The 15,649-nt window shown below is 46.7% G+C and overlaps 3 non-coding genes across 3 annotated transcripts; 2 read left to right on the top strand and 1 right to left on the bottom strand.

Moving 5' to 3' along the window:
• Nucleotides 1-1,800: 1,800 nt before the first annotated feature.
• Nucleotides 1,801-1,882, top strand: trnas-aga (transfer RNA serine (anticodon AGA)). Its single transcript has one exon. It is a non-coding gene; the product is annotated as a tRNA-Ser (tRNA).
• A 6,185-nt stretch (nucleotides 1,883-8,067) lies between these two features.
• On the bottom strand, nucleotides 8,068-8,140 carry trnam-cau (transfer RNA methionine (anticodon CAU)). The gene has a single exon. It is a non-coding gene; the product is annotated as a tRNA-Met (tRNA).
• Nucleotides 8,141-10,495: 2,355 nt separating this feature from the next.
• On the top strand, nucleotides 10,496-10,567 carry trnae-uuc (transfer RNA glutamic acid (anticodon UUC)). Its single transcript has one exon. It is a non-coding gene; the product is annotated as a tRNA-Glu (tRNA).
• Nucleotides 10,568-15,649: the final 5,082 nt, after the last annotated feature.

The raw sequence follows: 15,649 nt of genomic DNA, 5'->3' as shown, positions 1-15,649 counted from the left end.
CATTCTGCTGTAGAATTTCCTGATACATCTCGGAATTCATCGGTCCCTCGATGATTGCAAGCCGTACAGCCTCCGCCATGCTTCCCAGGTGGGATGAGGTTTTGGAGTTGGTATGCGGTGCTTTGTTATCTCCAAACATAACGCTGTGCACATTTACCAACAAGTTCAACTTTTGTCACGTCTGTCCACAGAACATTGTTCCAGGAGTTGTGGAACATCCATGTGGTCTTTAGCAAACTTGAGAGGGGCAGTGGTGTTTTTTTTTGGGGGGAGAGCAGTGGTTTCCTCCGTGGTGACCTCGCATGATCACCACTCCTGTTCAGATTTCTTCTTATGGTGGACTCATGAACACAGACGTAAGACAAAGTAAACCACCTGTTTGCTAGATCCCATCCCCACTCAGCTAGTCAAAGATTCCCTCGAAGGACTGGCAGGACCTATAATTAGTATGATGAATGCATCGCTTGCGTCAGGCGTCGTACATGATCAATTTAAGGTAGTGGTTCTTAGACCGTTCCTTAAGAAGTCAAATTTGGATCCACAAGTTCTTAACAACTACAGGCCTGTCTCAAAGGTCCCATTTCAATCTAAAAGTCTTGAAAGAATAGTTGTTGCCCAACATCAAATGGATTCAAATAATATACTTGAGAAATTTCAGTCTGGTTTCTGAAACTGCATTAACAAGAGTCGTAAATTATATTCTCTTAGCTACTGATGCGGGGAATGCAACAGTGCTAGGAATGCAAACTTTAGGTTGCGCTTCTTCATGCTGCATCATTGGCATGAGTGGAGCTTTTTAAACGTCTGTACTTACTGCGCCCCATAAGAAATCGTTTGTCCCTGTTCAAAAGAGATTGTGCGATGTCCTGCAGCGTTCGCAAAGCAAACCTTTGACAGTTTGAATAGAGGAATTTATTCTGCTTCCTGTGCGTGCAGTAGTTACAAACTTGAACGTCTTTACACGATCTCCTGCAGTTTTCAGTGGGCAGGCTTGGTCAGATGGCTTGGAAAAACGCACTGTTTCGGCTAGGGAAACATCATGAGCAGTGTCCTGCATGTTTTCTGTGTATAGCTGTCTTTTAACGCATTCAGAATTCATTCGAAATCATTGATTTTTCCAATTAACAAGGATCCCTTAAATGATGAGTCAAAGTAACATCTAATCGGATTAGTTTCCTTAGAGCTGGTTCAGAGTTTGCTCAAGAGTTTACCTTTCACAGATGAGCAAAGAAGGATGTTGGGGGTGCACGCTTCTAGGCACCTTACAGCTGTAGGGAGTGATTCGAGACGATTCGTGGCGTGTGCTCGTTCCCATATACCATACGCACCGGCGTGCAGTGCTAGGATGACGTACAATACCGCTTGGGCACGTAACGGCGTTATATGCAAGTGCGGGACGTGAGGGTTTTCGTTTGTTCGTTTTGTTTTGCTCTGCTTTGCTTTGTTTTGCTTTCCATCGCGTTGGTAAGAGCGTAAATAAAAAGGCGATTCCTGCGTCTACCACTAATGTAAGAGCTATTTCAAGTGCGACGTGGTGCGGCTTTTCAAATGCTTGTGGGCATTTCTCTGTTGTTGATTCTTTTTTTGTGTGTAACAAAGTGGCATTTTCATGTCCGGACGGGGAGACTTTATCATTCCGACATGAAGCCACCCTTAAGTCCTCTGAGGCGTGTCTGTCTGCAAGGCTTGTATTTTGGAAATGTTTTTTTGAAACGGAGAACGACTTTGAAATAGGCTTCCGCCGGCGCCTCGCGATCCATGTAAGATTGTAGCAAGAACGCAGCGGCAGCGGGGCTTGCTGTAGTCGTGGCCGAGTGGTTAAGGCGATGGACTAGAAATCCATTGGGGTCTCCCCGTGCAGGTTCGAATCCTGCCGATTACGTTGTTCGCCTCCAGTCGGTGTGTTCCGGCGCAAGCAAAGAAGCGCGCCTCTTTGCTGTTCCTGGTGGTCTTAAAACGCCCAATCGCTTGTACCCGCTGCCTTGGAAATAAATTCTTCAGCATCCGCGAATGGCATTTTGCAGCTGGAAGCATATGTCGACGCTTTTTGCACAGAGCACCAAAAAAGCGTCTTTTTTGAAGGCCCAGGCACTGAGCATTGGTGGTTCAGTGGTAGAATTCTTGCCTGCCACGCGGGAGGCTTGGGTTTGATTCCCGGCCAATGCAGTGGCTTTTGCAGCGAGCGGCTCCATCACTTGCATCCCCTTGCAACTCGCAACTGAAAACCCACTGAAGCTAAGCAGGTGTGAGCCAGGTCAGTACCCGCATGAGGGTAAGCTACAGGGAAAAACAAAGCTTCCAGCTGGAAGCGGTGTTAATGGTGCCGGCGGGGGGGCGCTCACCCTGAGGTCTGTGCGGGTCCCAATGTCCCAGCATAGTGACGGAGACGCTGTGTTGTAAAAGGGCGCTGTCTTTCGGATGAGATGTAAAACCGAGGTCATAGTGCTCTGTGGTCATTAAAAATGACCACCAAAACCTTTGACAAAAGCTCTTGGTAATTGATGGTCTTCAATAATGCTTCTCCTTTAGGTACATTTTAAATCAGCTGAAAAATGCTGTGAAATAGGGGGACACTTCAGGCCAGTGTAGGATTTGGGTTACAAGAACCATGAAACTGCACGAGAAAGCCCGTACACTGAATTACACGGCTTTCTATTCAAAGGAGGGCAAAAGAAATTCCCTGAGTTCGATTTTTTGCAGCACAGAGAGGACCACCGTCGTGAGGTCGGTTAGCTCAGTTGGTTAGAGCGTGGTGCTAATATGGCCAAGGTCACGGGTTTGATCCCCGTACGGGCCAGGTTCTTTTCTCCTCTCTTACCAAAGCTGTTAGGTTCCTTTCCGTGGTGAGATGGGTTGTCATGCAACGCTGCCACATAGTGCCGACAGACAAGAGTGTTGCGGGAGAAGAGAAAAGTGTTTGAAGATTTAAGAGTGTCTTAGGTGGATTCAAAATCAAGTGTCACAAATGCAAGTGGTTGGATTTCCAATGTTTAATATGGTAAAAATATGCAGAAGTTATCTGCCGGTCATGGCACAGTCTGCCATGCTTTTGTCAGATACTGTAAAGTGGTGTCGAACTGGAGCCTCACCATTTGCATATGTGAGGCTCCAGTTATACATCGAGTGTCACATTAAATGACAAAAATGAAGAGAGTTAAAGCAGCTGGAGAGGTTTTCTTACAACTTTTGAGCTGACACAGTTTTGGAAAATGTTTCCTTCACGCTGCACTGTACAACATAGGCAGCCAAGAGTCTCCAAAACAAAACAGAATTGACAGATAGGAGAAAATTCCCACTCGTCCTGAAGTTCCCAAAATCCAGCACTGAGCGTAAACAAAGTGTCTAAGTAGCGTGGGAATGCTAACCCTAACCCTAGCTGGAGTTTGAGCAATCCAGCACTGAGCGTAAAAAGATGAGTCAAAGTAACGTCTAATCGGATTCGTTTCCTTAGAGCTGGTTCAGAGTTTGCTCAAGAGTTTACCCAGTGGGCATTGATTCGTCGAATATACGTATATTCACGGCGAAAATACGGCAATACGTATATATACGTCGCCTCGACGTATAATCAACGTGGAATTGCAACCGTAAAATCGACGACATTAATAAACGCATATATAACGTCGAAAAAACATCTAACACAGTGCCTGAGGCTTTTTACTGTATGTATCGTGTGTGCCGCAACTAGGAGTATACGGCACTCTGCACAGTGTACGAAGTAAATTATTTTCGCAGTAATTAATTTACACGTGTATAATAAATATAGTAAATATAATAAATTAATTACTGCGAAAATAATTTTCTTCGTAAATCCTGCAATCCAGATGATTGGGGTATTGGTGCATGGCTACAGTCTGTGCTAGGAACATGGAGAGGGTCTCTGGTTCAATACATATTTGTGGGTCTGGTATTATTCGTTATGATCATATCGTTAATATCCTGTTTGAAAAACATGTGGACTAAAGCTGCTGCTTCTGTGCTAATTGTACGCCCTGAAGGGATCATGAAGGTCAAAAAATGATTTCATGGGAAAGGTTCTCTTATCTAGTGGCAGAACCTGATGGGTAGAACAATATAGCTTTAAGGGGGGTTACCCTTGGGAGTGATTCCCCTAGATGCAAATGATTATTGTGGTTTGTTTGTTCATAATAAGATGTTTTGCAGGAACGGAACAAAGAGAAATTTTACAACTTCAGCTAGAATTGTTCTACAAAACGTCACAGCTGAGGCAGGGGAACAATGTGTAGATTTTTCTAAGAGTTATTACCCAGTTGTTGACCAATCTGTTGACCAATGTTGACCAAAAAAGCCTAGGATTATGCTGGGCTCCAGCCCACAGGGATTTACCTGTGCTGTAAGAACTAATGAGTGAATAAGGAGACTGGATTCTGGTGAAAGACTTCAGGAAAAAGAAATGGTGTTCACTCAGGTGGAGGGGGCTGTACCAGGTGCTGCTGACCACTGCCACTGCTGTGAAGGTCACAGAAATGGTGCCCTGGATTCATGCTTCCCACTGTAAAAAGGTCACAAACAAACTGAGCAAAGTGCAGGAGTGATGTCTCCACAAGGACAGATGGGGATAACCTGCTTGGGACTGATGTGCTAAGCCTTTTTCCTTTTTATGTAGAAGCCTGTCACCACCCCAAAAGAGGAAGAAACTAAACACGAAGCGTCTTTGTATACAAACTGGCTGAATGAAACTGATAATGAGGGGGATATGAGTAATTTGTGGTATAAATTTATAAATCATACTGTAAAGTTAAAGAAATGTAATGCATCTTGTTATATATGTGCTTTAATGCCTCATTCTACAGCCTCACCCATGCGACTTTTTATGAAATGTACTCTTTTATTAATATCACGTTAGAAGGCTTAGACGCTATCAAACAAGAATTAAGGGGAGTTAGATTAATGGCACTTCAGAACAGGTTCGTGCTGGACCTTCAAAATGCAGCATCTGGAGGAGTCTATGCTTTAGTAGGAGACTCCTGTTGTACATATATTCCAGCTAATGACTATGATTACGGAAATCTTACGCTCGCTATTCAGCATTTGAAAGAACTAAAAGACAAGGTGAATAAAGAGAGAGGCATAAAAGATACACCGGCTTTTCTCTCCTGGTTAGAATCACTGTTTGAAAATGTTTTTCTTTTAAGTTACTAACACCGATTATAGGGGCTGTGATACTTGTCTTCCTGTTTTTATGTTGCTGTATGACATGTATTATTCCAATGCTTCGAAATATGGAAATATGGTACCTAGGAGGATAAACTGTTCATCCTTCCAGTCTGGAGAATTGGCAGCTGTCTGACGTCAGTTAGTGATCCTTAAAAAATTAATAGTTCCAGGACAGTGTGCATCACCAGAAAATCAATTTCAATGCATTAAAACTCTTGTTATCCTTCTGATCATTGAAGTGTCATTGCCCCAGCACTGTATACTCTTACTTTTGACGCCTGTCTGAAGTTGGATCCATTTCTAAGAATGGTGACTCACATATCCTCATGCTCAACTTTGGCTCAACCACACAAACTATGAAGTTAATCATCTGCTTTTGCTCCAAGATTTATGTTACTAGGCTCTCTCCTGGGGATCCTCGTGTTCTAACATTGCCCTTATTGTGGATGATCCATGACAGAATTCAGGGAATTCAGAATTCTGATACCTCAGCTCAGATTCTGACTGGGCAGACTGTCATTGCCTGGTGTGAATGTGTGCATATTGTATCTGTTTTTGTGCATGTTCTGTGGCCTGTTGTACAGTACATCACAAATGAAAGGGAAATGGAAAACTAAAATAAGACTCAAGTGTTTTATCTTTCATTAACAGTGTTTCATTAGTATCTGTGCTAGATCCTGTCATCCACTGCTTACCACGACAGGCTCTAGCACAGGATAGCAGCTAATACATTTAACAATCTCACTGCACAGTGTTGTATATTCAAGGGCTGATCTTCTGTACTTTTTCTTTCACTTTTCATTTCCTAGAAACTCAGTCCTGCCAGGAATAATCTGAGAACAAAATCAATCTGAGTCAACAAGGTCTTATTCAAGGTCATCAGCACTAACAACATTCTCTCTGGAGACAGGCGATAAGAAAATTGAAAGTGTGTATTGTTACATAACAGCAGAGACTATGAGTTATGCTATCATGAGAGTGGTGATGGATTTTTTTCATTGCTTAGTTTTGCAGGTTCTGTACATGTGAACATTCAAAGTGACTAAAGTAAAGGAGTTTTCCCTTTTTACCACATAATTCCCAAAGATCAACACTAATAGAAAGCCTAATCCCAGCCAAGATTCAATTACTGTCTCTCAGGCATCCCAGCAGTGGATTTCATGACTTCAGACAGCCATCTTTATCAGTGGAGAACTCAATGCTCTGAGGTTTACTGGCAGAGTCTCACACTGGGTAATATGTTGGTAAATAATGTCCTATGGAATTGTACTATTGATAAATTCTACTATGGAACTGCGATGTGTCCTGAAAAAATCTTCGATGATAGTGGTACAGTCCATCACACCCCACCTACAGCCTTTAAAAGAGAAAAAAAAAATTCTGATATTATGGTGGAATCTTTGTAGAAGGACAAAAGACGGAAAGAACGGGCAGTGTAACCATGGCAAAGAGAAGGGAAATATTGGAGAGAGCTTTTTTCATACACTTTTTATCATTGTTTTTCCAGCCCAACAATGATCAACAAATATGGGCAGGCGTCCTGTGCCAAATCCAATCTACCTTTCTTCCAAGCATACAGGAATGTCAGTGAATTAAATATTGACATATGAAAATACCTAAAAATATGCAATCACACATATGCAGTTTGAGCAAACATAAGACAATACCCAAGTACCACAAACTACCAGGCATCATTAGCAGTTCAGGTGGGGAGCTGTGTCAGCATGCGTAGGCTGCAAAGGAACAAGTAATAGGTCTATTCCATGCTTAAAAGAGAAGAAAGAAAACACAACATTTCAGCCGTGGAGCCCTCACACCTGAAGAAGGCTCCACGGCCGAAACGTTGTGTTTTCTTTCTTCTCTTTTCATCTAGTGTCATTAGCCAGTTCCTGTCAAAATAAAATAGAAATGGATAACATTCTAGAGAGAGTTTGAAATACCAAGGTACAATTTAAACCATATTTCTTCCACTACAACCGCATTATTTTGGAGAGATCGCTGAGCCTAACTGTTCTGGCATGCCCGTTAGCCTCCGTCCTGCTTCAGCAATGAATGCAACGGGGCACATTCTGAGGGAGATGCGGTCAATCAGGTTGCAGGAAAACCACGCTATGCTTTTTTTTTAGATCCTGAAAAGGACAGAGGGGCCATGTATATGTGTGCAGCTGGATATGTAATTGCAGGTGGCGTAGCAAATTCTGCTGAAGCCCCACTGCCTGGTGTGGACGGTAGCTGTGCATGTTGCAGTAGAATTGTGCATGTGAGATCAAGGGGGCATGTCATGTGTTTGAGCACTTCACTCCCTTCCGGAAGAGTCCCAAAAATTTGTAAGTTCTTTGGATGACCTGTGGACCGATCTTTCACGATGAAGAATTCCTTAAGAAGAATAGATCTCGGCCCACCATCCCAATGCCTCCATCTCAAAACAGCAACCTCCCACTGCCCTTAGTCTGCAAGGCAGTCCTTTCAAGTGCGATGATGACGCCGGGACCTTCGTTGCCTATTGTACGAGCTGAACTTTTGTGCTCATCAATTCAACGCTCTTTCCATCAACTCATTTTGTCTTTTGACGCTTCGTGTTTTGTGCTCCTTTGACTATCGGCATATCGGGTGACTGCAAACACTGAAGTTCTTGCTTACGGAGTGTGGAACAGTGTTTTCAAGTGATCGCTGTTCTGTCATGTTGACGCCGAGTGAATCTTTCTTTGGCAACATGGGCAGGCTGACAGCAAAAGTAATGGCAAATTTCTTGACTTATTTCTGAATGTGAATGTTCTTTAGAAAAGGGATGCGGCGTTGCTTCTCCCCCGTGTAAAGGTCACGCATTCCAGACGTGGTTATGAGCGAACAGTTGCCGCAAGTGTTTGAAAAGAGCAAGAGAGGAAGCAGCCCTGCCCCGTGTGAGGATCAAACTCAGGACCTTCAGATGATGAGACTGACGCGCTACCAACTACGCCAACGAGGCCAGCTGCAGTGCACAGCCGGAAAGTTTGCCTCATATGGATTTCAGTCGCCCGTTCCCTAATCTTTAGACGCCCTCTGCTGGATGTTGCATTTGCCTTTTGATCTCACCGATACTTTTTTGGTCTGTTTCTGTTGCGAGTCCGTTTTTCAGATCTCACCTAGCACAAGTCTCTCTGGCTGAAGTGGCCTCTCTGCTTCAGCATCGTGCCCTCACTCAGCCATTAAAAACGTCACTCGGACTTCTGACATGCTGACATGAAATGTCAAGAGAGAGTGGCGGAGACGCTTAAGGCAGAGAGAAGATGAAGAGGGGTGTGGCTGCGAAATGATTGACAGCTGCATGACGCTCTCCATGCAAGGTGTGACCACAGGCTAAAGGACACCTTTCGGCACATCAAGCTCTAAACACACACCTGGAGGATGTGGGAAATGATCCCGCTACCTCTCGCATGCAAAGCGAGCGCTGTACCATGCAACCTAACCCCCCTCACTGGGGCTCATGCCTCGGTGTCGCCTAGTGCCGCTTGTTCCCCTCTTACCGGGTGCAGTTCACTGCCCTTCGTCTGCAAGGCAGTCGTGTAATTGCGGCTTTCTTGACTTATTGATGAAGGTCTGACTGGACGAGCGAATGACGCCTCTCCCCCGTCCTCAAGCTCGCTGACAGAATAAAATAGAAAGCGCTGCCGTGGCTCATTGGTTTAGGGGTATGATTCTCGCTTAGGGTGTGGGAGGTCCCGGGTTCAACTCCCGGCTGAGCTCTTGTGTGCTCTTTTTGTCCTCGTCCACAAGACTGGGGACTGATATCCACATCACCTTGCAGCATCTGCTTATGGCAAACGATGGAATGTGACTAATGACTGAACGAGCCTGGTGAATACTCATCACGTGGCACAATGAGAGCGTGCAGTCAGCTGTCCAAGGCAGCAACCTCATTGCTCGTTCAAAAGAACACGTACTGAAAACTCATCACCACTATGTCGTAAATGAGCACCGCGATCGCTTGTTGTCATGCGTCCTTACTTGGGAAATGCAGAAGCAAAAACTGCCCTCTCTCAGCCACCGAAACGTGTGCGGCTCGCCTTGCACTCTCTGCGCCTCGCATATTTATGGAGCTGTCTGCTCTTCTTTCTGTTGAAGTACGCAAGTTACGGGGCGTACTGCAGACTATGATGTGCTCAATGAAAGCTTTCAAGATTTGAAAACTATGAGCTTGATGGCTCAAGTCGAACGAATGTGGTTGTTAAGCAATTGATGATCAAACGCACATATTCTAACGATTCGTGAAAGTGTGTTCTAAAGGTCCCTGGCTCGATCCCGGGTTTCGGAATTTTGTTTCATCGCTCCCTTTGTTCCTCTCTCCAGCGCCCCCTGCCTAAAATGACGCGTCCCTTTCTCAGCCCGAAACGCAAGCGAGACACCAGCAACAAACCCTACAGGTTTCCGTAGTGTAGTGGTTATCACGTTTGCCTAACATGCGAAAGGTCCCAGGTTCGAGACTGGGTGCAAACAGCCTCTTCTTGCACGCTCCTGCACTTCACAGAGGTCTTGAACCACCAGTCATTTGTTCCCAATGTATTTCCGGTGCCTTCATGCACTCTTGTACCAAACGCATGTTTTTTCTGTACCTGGAGCCGATCATTTGCAATTGGGCTGTCCCGACAGACCAAGACGAGCTCTATCGGCTCAAAAGCAGCGCAACACCTGCGAGAACAACAGAAAGATTAGTACCCAGTGGGGGCCTCTTAGTGAGCCCAAGATCTAATCAAGAATCGACTCCAGCAACAGGGCTGGGCGCATTGTTCCATACTCCGACCACTCTTGGTGTAAACAGGTCCCTCCTGGTCTCTGCATGAAATGCACTTTCCTGCGTTTGCTTTGGTGTAACTGGCTTCCCCTGCATGGGCGAATGTGAAGAAGATCCTTAGTAAGTCATTGAAGAAACCCGAGAAGAGGTCGGAGTGGCCTCTGTCGTTCATCAACGATCCAGTCAGGCAGTACTCCTCTGTAAAGCGCCGTTCGTTCACATCGATTGGCTTTTTTTTGCCTTCATTCATGCAAGTAGTAAAAGCAGACGCCCCTATTCTGCCCTGACCCGGATTTGAACCAGGGTTGTTGCGGCCACAACGCAAAGTACTGACCACTATACGATCACGGCGAGTTACCGATACACACGTGGCAGGGCGGAAAAGGCTGTGCTCTCTTCGTGTGACATAATTCGGAAAAGTCCTGACGTTGCATTTCAACTGAGCCCCAGTATACATCGACCCTTCGACACTCTGAGTGACAACTCTCTTGCGTGTTTTCTCATATTTATGTAGTTTGCTTGCATGATGCCCGGAACAGCAGGGTTGTGCACTCCCATATGGTCTAGCGGTTAGGATTCCTGGTTTTCACCCAGGTGGCCCGGGTTCGACTCCCGGTATGGGAACGTGTCAATTTTGCCTCCTGCTTTCCAAAAGATCAGCACTGTGTACGAAGGAGCCGCATTAAAACTACTCAACGTGCAAAACGTGCGAGTAGAGGGGGCGCTTGTTTCCAGCCGAAACTTCTCGCGTGTGAGACGAGCTGACCATCGCTGCAGGAGGTGGAAGGTCACTCTGGTAGACAGGGCTGACCTTCGGCAATAGGATTTATACTCTCCAAGATGATATTTGCACTTTCTGGAGAGGCGATTTTCTCTACTTCAGTAGCCCGATTTCGTCGATTGCGTGGAGAGGGCTGTAGAATGTGGCGCCGTCTTTCCTGCTCCGTCCATGACAGGCGTGCTGGTCTCTGGAGAGAGAGCACGGTCCATCAGTGCACCCCAATAAAGGCACTGGAAGCAGCTGAATCGCATTGGTGAAGCTCAGCGCTGGGCCGCTGGGCACATCTGACTACAGTTTCCGTAGTGTAGTGGTTATCACGTTTGCCTCACACGCGAAAGGTCCCCGGATCGAAACCGGGCGGAAACAGACCAGACTTCTTCTGTCGCCACGCACAAAAGGGGATTGGGGATTCGCCTAGCGCTGTGATCGAACAGACCCACTCACCTCTTAGTGTGGCGGGATCTGCACAGTGCATGTCGCAGCGCATCCTGCTTTCACTTCAATGCGCGTCCTGATGTACCCCGGTCTCCCGCGTGACAGGTGGGGACAGGTGACAGGTCCTATACTAACGAGGAAGACATCTCTCTCTCCGACCCCCGGCATCGTGTCCCGACCCACCGTGCTGGAAGCCGACTCGTGCTGTGATTCCTTTACGGAGCAGAAATGACAACCGAGGAGCCGAGAGATCATTTCAGCATTTCGCGTCTGAACGGAAAACACAAACGCCCAACTCGGAATGATTTGCCTTTGACGCTTATCAAAGCGTTCTTTGTGCATCGAACAGACCCACTCACCTCTTAGTGTGGCGGGATCTGCACAGTGCATGTCGCAGCGCTCCCTGCTTTCACTTCAATGTGCTTCCTGATGTCGAGTCGTGTGCCGTGCGGAGGCTCTGAAAGCGAGAGCAATGAAAAGGTGCACGACGCTGTGTTAGAAAACAGAGAAGTGAAAGGCAGTCCTTTGTCTAAGGAGGTAAAAGAAAAGCTACTCCCCGTCAGGGAATCGAACCCCCGGTCTCCCGCGTGACAGGCGGGGATACTTGCCACTATACTAACGAGGAAGACATCGCACGCTCCGACCCCCGGCATCGTGTCCCAACCCAGCGTGCTGGAAGGCGACGCGTGCTGTGATTCCTTTACGGAGCAGAAATGACAACCGAGGAGCCGAGAGATCATTTCAGCATTTCGCGTCTGAACGGAAAACACAAACGACCAACTCGGAATTACTTGCTTTGGACGCTTTTCAAAGCGTTCTTTGTGCACGACGACTGCGCTGCCTAGCAGATACAAATGGGTTGTACAACTTTGAAGTAGCAAATGGAAGAGGGCTAAGCCTCCTCTCTTTTAGCCCAGGTTCGATCTGTCTCCCAGAATCGCCAGGGCGCACGCACACACACACACACCCGTGCCGTTGAAGTGCTCTGCTTCATTTCTAAGGGCAACTCAACATTCACTCCTACCCCGAGTGCAGAAAAGACAGCGTCTGCAGCAACAGCAGCTCAGGTCTCTGCACAGGAGCTAAGCTGCCCCCATCTCCTCTGCTCTGCGGCTCCTACGGAGTGGAGTCCTGCCTGGAGCCGTGTTTGCAGGCGGCGGCTCCCCGCACCCTGTCTGTGCGTCGTGTCCAAGAGCTCCTGGGAGGAAGAGAGAGCCCTCCCACTCGGGGGCTTTTCCACGGTCTGTGTGAGGAGGGGCGGGTGTGTCCAGCAGCTTATCGAGCGGAAGCCTGGGGCGGCGGAGAGCTGTGATCGTACAGACCTTGAGGTGTCACCTCTTTGTCTGCTTTCCCGCCCCCCCTCCGCCCAAGCTCTGCTCCAAAGTAGCCCGGCAACCCCTCACACCTGCACGTGTCACAACCTAAGGTGTGGTCATGAGACACCCATGGGGTGTTGTTCTGTTCTTGCTAATTGTTTCCTGCCCGTCGCAGGCAGGAGTCCATGCGAGGAAGATGCCCTGGACAGAGCTCAGAGGGCACACCTGGGTGGCTTTCCTTCTGAGTGACGTTCCTGCAACACTCTCCCGCTACTCTTGGTGCGCTCATGCCGCAACACAGGAAGGCTGGAGCAGGTGGCTGCGGGCTCTATGCACCGCCGAAATAGCTCAGCTGGGAGAGCGTTAGACTGAAGATCTAAAGATCCCGGGTTTCGGTATTTTGTTTCATCGCGCCCTTTGTTCCTCTCTCCAGCGCCCCCTGCCTAAAGTGACGCGTCCCTTTCTCAGCCCGAAACGCAAGCGAGACACCAGCAGCAGGATGACGTAAATTCCTGCTTCGACACGTAACGGCATTATAATCACGTGCAGGAGCTGAGGGCTTTAGTTTTGTTTCGTTTTCCATGGCGTTCGTAAGCGCGCAAATCAAAGGCAAGTCCTGCGTCTAACACGAACGTAAATGCTTTTGAAAGTGTAGTGTGGTGCAGCTTGTAAAATCCTTGTCCACATTTGTGGTTTGTTGATGTTTGTTCTGTCTGCCAAAGTTGCATTTTGACATCCGGACGGGGGGACTTTATCATTTGAACGTGAAGCCAGCCTTAAACCCTCTGAGGCGTGTCTGTCTGCCGGCACGTATCTTGTGAAAGGTATTTTTCTTTAACGGAGAGCAACTTTAAAAAGGTTTCCGCAGCCACCTCGCAGTCCGTGTTTGATTATAGGAGGAATGCGGCGGCGATGGGCTCGCTTTTGTCGTGGCCGAGTGGTTAAGGCGATGGGCTCGAAATGCGTTAGGGCTTCCCCGCGCAGGTTCGAAACCTGCCGACTCCGGCGTTTGCCGCACGTCGCTTTGTGCCTGTGCGGCAGAGGCGAAGTGCCGCTTCTCCTTTCCTGGTACTATAACAATGCGAAATTGCTTGGACCCGCTGCCATGGACATCAATTCTTCAGATAACCACACACTTTGCCTTCGCACCTCTGGTGCTCTGCTTATGCCTTTGAAAACCTAATGAATAAAGCTGAAAGAACCGACACGATATGTAGGTGCTCCTAAAGCACGCAGTAAAGAACTGTTAACAGCAAGGGTTTCAGTGGGTTAACTGAGGAGAAGGCGTGATCGCTAATTGTTGACTTTTTATTTGGTGTTAGAAACACTCTTACTGTGCATGACGTGCAACAAATGTAGCCACAGAAATTGCAGCACGCTTTCATGTATGCTATTGCAGACACCAACGTTGCCTAGATAGAAAACCGAAATAGCCGTGGGTTTGCTTGCTGGTCTGAAGGATCTCTCTTCGAATCTCTATCATTTGTCAATGGAAGTAAAAGGCGCTGCAATCTCATACGTTCAGAATCAAACCCGCAGCTGTTGTTCGACTTTATTTCTTGACTAATTACAACTGAGTGTCGCATGGGCAGTTACGTAAACTTGTCTGGTATATTTGAACACAAATGCCGTTCTTCAATTAAAACTAACAGTACATTGTCAGGGACATTCAGTTCTATACAAACAAGAGACAGACAAGAGAATATTTCTACCGTTCATGTGGACTACGTGTTGACTTACTGATCGGAATAATTGAAAAGTTCGGGTTCATAGCCGATGCAGTGCGTGCTAATTAGAACAGCAACGCTGAGCTCTCAGCACCGTACTGAGCCCAGGTGTTTTTCTAAAGCTGTCAGGTGCAGTTCATTTACATGAAGGAAATCTCTTACTGGGTACGATTACAATGCAGTAAGTAGCACAGACTACATAGGGAGTAGCCCGATGCGTATAAAAACGACCCGAGCCAGACAGGAGTCGAACCTGCAATCTCCTGAGCTGTAGTCAGACGCGTTATCCATTGCACCACTGGCCCTGGTGTGACACTGTAGCACTGCAACTAGTAAAATATTACCCCCGGTCCATTCTTTTCCAAAAGTGAGAAACACCTGTTTTCTGCATGTTGTCTGTTTTAAAACCATATCTCTTTAAACCAAACCAAGAGTTTGTCTTTTGCATTGATATTCTGATTCATTTCGATTTCAAAGACAAAATAAACATGATCTTCCAAAGCATCATAAAATTGTCCCTTCTTCCAGACTCTACTTCTCTCTTGTAGTAGTACAGCAGACCTTTCCAGGTGAGCAGATCACAGAGTCCGAAATGAGCTTCCTCCATCAAGCAAAGTACCTGAACATGACTCTGTCTTCATAAAAGCGCCCCTGTAATAAAGAAATTAAATCTGAAATCAAGAGGGCAGTTGCCTACTGAAGTTCAAGAAGTTATCAATTTTAACCTAGCAACACATTAAAGGCTGCATCTATACAAGTACGATTCTAGAAATGCTCACCAGATTACGTTTTAAGAAGGAACTGCGCCTCAGGTTCCGCCGAGATCTTAACTCGGATGGCAGGATTCAGAGTCCGGAGTGCGGACTGATGGCGCACGGAGGGTCCACATACTGTGGATCCCTCAGTGATCTTCCACGTATTCAAACCGCCAGCGTGTGACTCCCCTGTCCCCGTGACCTCATTGCTCTGCTCTCGCCTCTGTGCAGCCGAGCCCGACTCACGGTAAAGTGAAAAAAAAGATGCCCTCAACATGAGATTTACTCTGGAGCGAGGATAGATGTTACCTTTTTATCATTGAACAGGATGTATGTGATGTGGCGACTAGGTTCAATTTTGTATCCTCTTTAAAAGATTAAGGACTGGGGTGAGCGTGATTTACCACCCTTTCAGCTAAGAACCCAACGTGCGGACCGTTTAAGCTGCATAGACTCGGTCGTTTAACTCGTCTCCGTTAGCAGGGTTAAGGTTAAAGAAAAAAAACATTGCTGACTTCTTTTTTTTTGCCAGCCGCCAGCGCTGATTAGCAAGGTTTGTATTTCATGTTTTGCAAGTTGCATCCATTTTAAGAAAAACAAGTCGCGTTAAAGACAGGAAATGAATACTTGCAAGTCTAGCCGTAGGCAGTTGTTTGTAAGGACCAGTTCTGTTTGAGAAGACAGAACAAAGA

The sequence above is a fragment of the Lepisosteus platostomus genome, unplaced genomic scaffold, assembly GCF_059453375.1.
Source record: "Lepisosteus platostomus isolate fLepPlt1 unplaced genomic scaffold, fLepPlt1.hap1 Scaffold_46_H1, whole genome shotgun sequence".
Classification (NCBI taxonomy): domain Eukaryota; kingdom Metazoa; phylum Chordata; class Actinopteri; order Semionotiformes; family Lepisosteidae; genus Lepisosteus; species Lepisosteus platostomus.
The sequence above is the reverse complement of the archived record's forward strand: the minus strand, read 5'-3'. Positions and strand labels throughout refer to the sequence as shown.